Genomic DNA, 3,457 nt, shown 5'->3' on the forward strand with positions numbered 1-3,457 from the left:
CCAAAGTGCTGGGATTACAGGCGTGAGCCACAGCTCCCGGCCAGCGGCCAGGTGTTTCTTTTTCAAAAGATAGCCACTTTCAAAAGCTTCGAACTCTTCTTGGATATATTTATCTTGTTTCTAAAATATAATATAGGGATATTGTTATTTCTCGATTTGTCCATTCGAGATGTTATCTATGCACTCTTTATTATGTTATCTAGCACTTTTTATTACAGTAGTTTTATTACATAATCCATTCTGGATTTGTCTCTCACTAAGTGCTCATAGTTATGGTCTTGAGGCTTCTTTCCTCTGTCGTTATGGAAATCTTTTTGTCTCTATTCTATGTTAAATTACCCTGGTTTCCATGTCTTCCTCTCTTGTTTACTCCTTAATTGCAAAAAGCAAATCCTCCTATTAAAGAGTGCATAGGAAATATTTTTTTGAAATTTGCAGATGTAAATTAAAAATGTGTTTTTTATATTTGCTTGTGATAGTTTTGCTGAGTTTGGGATTCTTGTTAGGAAATAATTTTCTTCCTTTTTTGTTTTTTGTTTTTGTTTTGAGACAGGGTCTTGCTCTGTTGCCCAGACTGGAGCACAGTACCATCATAGCTTGCTGCTGCCTTGAACTCTTGGGCTCAAGCAATCCTCCTGCCTCAGCCTCCTGAGTATCTGGGACTATAGGTGCACACCACCACACCTATCTAATTTTTAAATTTTAATTTTTTGTAGAGATAAGGTCTTGCCGTGTTGCCCAGGCTGGTCTCAAACTCCTGGCCTCACACGATCCTCCTGCCTTGGCCTCTCAAAGTGTTGGAATTACAGGCATGAGCCACTGTGCCCAGCCTTAATTGTTTTAATTAAAAATTTAACCATTTTAATGCATGCAGTGGCTGTAATTTGCATTTTCCTGATAATTAGTGATGTTGAACACTTTTACCCTTGCTTATTGGCCATTAATATTCTTTTTCTCTGTGAAATAACTGTCAAAGTCTTTTGCCCATTTTCTATTTTTTTTTTTTTTTTGAGATGGAGTCTTGCTCTGTCGCCCAGGCTGGAGTGCAGTGGCATGATCTCGGCTCACTGCAACCTCCACCTCCCAGGTTCAAGCAATTCTCCTGCCTCAGCCTCCCAAGTAGCTGGGATTACAGGTGCCTGCCACCACACCCAGCTAATTTTTGTATTTTTAGCAGAGACGGGGTTTCACCATGTTTGTCAGGCTGGTCTTGAACCCCTGGCCTCGTGATCCACCCACCTCGGCCTCCCAAAGTGCTGGGATTACAGGCGTGAGCCACCGTGCCTGGCCGTCTTTTGCCCATTTTCTAATTGGGTCATTTGTCTTTTTATTGTTGAGTTGTAGGAATTTGTTTTGCGTCCTTTGTTAGATATATAGTTTGCAAATGTTTTCTCCCTGTCTGCGGCTTGCCTATTCCGTGGGTTTCCTAATAGTGTCTTCTCACATACACATATTTCATTTTATTTTTTATTATTAATAGTAGCTTCTTATTACAAAATTAATACATGTTCATTTTAAAAAATGAGAAAAGCTTGCACCCTCCCGGGCTGAGGTGCTCCCCGGTGCTCCCAATGCAGCCATGGCTCAGCACTTCTCCCTGGACGCCTGCGACATGGTTGGATTCTACCTGGACCACACCCTATGTCACTACAACCTGCCCGAGAGCGCCCCACTCATTTATAATAGCTTTGCCCAGTTCTTAGTTAAGGAGAAAGGGTATAATAAGGAATTGCTCAATGTGACCCCAGAGGATTGGAATTTCTGTTGCAAGGGTTTGGCATTGGATCTAGAAGATAGGAACTTCCTTAAACTTGCTGATAATGGCACTGTTCTCAGGGCAAGCCATGGCACCAAGATGATGACTCCAGAGGTGCTGGCAGAGACATATGGCAAGAAAGTGTGGAAACACTTCTTGTCGGGCACTGGAATGGCTTGCCGCTCATGAAAGTATTATTTTTACAACTACTTTGACCTGCCAGGAGCTCTTCTATGTGCCAGGGTGATGGACTATTTAACAACAAACAATGGTCAAAAAACATTTGATTTTTGGAAGGATATAGTTGCTGCTATACAACACAATTATAAAATGTCAGCTTTTAAGGAAAACTGTGGAATGTGTTTTCCAGAAGTAAAAAGAGATCCAGGCAGATATTTACACAGTTGTCCTGAATCTGTGAAAAAATGGCTTCGACAGCTAAAGAATGCTGGGAAAATTCTTCTGTTAATTACCAGTTCTCACAATGATTACTGTAGACTTCTCTGCAAATATATCCTTGAGAATGATTTTGCAGACCTTTTTGACATTGTGATTACAAATACATTGAAGCCTGGTTTCTTCTCCCACTTACCAAGTCAGAGACCTTTCTGGATGCAGAGAATGACGAGGAGCAGGAGGCGCTGCCATCTCTGGATAAACCTGGCTGGTGCTCCCAAGGGAACGCTGTCCACCTCTATGAACTTCTGAAGAAAATCACTGGCAAACCTGAACCCAAGGTTGTTTATTACAGCATGCATTCAGATATTTTCCTGGCTCGTCACTATAGTAATTGGGAGACAGTTCTTATCCTGGAAGAACTCAGAGGGATGAAGGTGCAAGGAGTCAGAGGCCTGAGAAGTCAGAGCCTCTAGAGAAAAAGGAAAATATGAGGGACCAAAGGCAAAGCCTCTAAATACTTCATCTAAAAAATGGGGCTCCTTTTTTTTACTGATTCAGTTTTGGGACTGGAAAATACAGAAGACTCCTTGGTTTGTACATAGTCTTGTAAGAGAATCAGTACTTACAGCACTATTGCAATTCCAAGTATTGAAATAATCGCAGAATTACCTCTGGACTACAAATTTGCAAGATTCTCTTCAAGCAATTCAAAAACAGCTGGCTACTATCCAAACCCTCCATTGGTCTTATCAAATGATGGGACACTGATAACTAAATAAGTTGTCTTTACTGAAAAATGAAGTGAAGACCCATATATGCAGTAAAAATAAAATTTCAAAAAATACTGTAAAAAGTTTTAAGGAATAAGTTTTTAATGAAAATTGACCAAGAAGTTGAAAAAAAAAAAAGTGAGAAAATACACATAAACAAAAAGACTAAACTAGAAAACAGGCATGTTAGAACCCAGAAATATTATAACCAGGATATTAATACCTTTCAGATACTTTGCTGCATATATTTATAAATTTTTCTTTGCTATAAAGAACATTAGTGGAAAAATTATTGAAATTTTAACAATCTATAGATTAAATAATAGTATTATATTAATATTAATAAGACTGACAATTCAACTACAGTTATATAAAAGAATGTTGTTTAGGAGTAAAGAGACATCATGGATGCCACTTACATTCAAAATATTAAAAATAATATAATAATTTCTATCAATTAAGAGAATGAAAAAGCAAATGCAGTAAAAATGTTAACATTTGGAGAATCTGGATGAAGGGCATACAGGAACTT

The 3,457-nt window shown here is 38.6% G+C and overlaps 1 pseudogene; it reads left to right on the top strand.

Moving 5' to 3' along the window:
• Positions 1-1,579: 1,579 nt before the first annotated feature.
• LOC100593133 lies at positions 1,580-2,934 on the top strand (annotated as a pseudogene).
• The last annotated feature ends 523 nt before the right edge of the window (positions 2,935-3,457 follow it).

The sequence above is a fragment of the Nomascus leucogenys genome, chromosome X (genome assembly GCF_006542625.1).
Source record: "Nomascus leucogenys isolate Asia chromosome X, Asia_NLE_v1, whole genome shotgun sequence".
NCBI lineage: Eukaryota > Metazoa > Chordata > Mammalia > Primates > Hylobatidae > Nomascus > Nomascus leucogenys.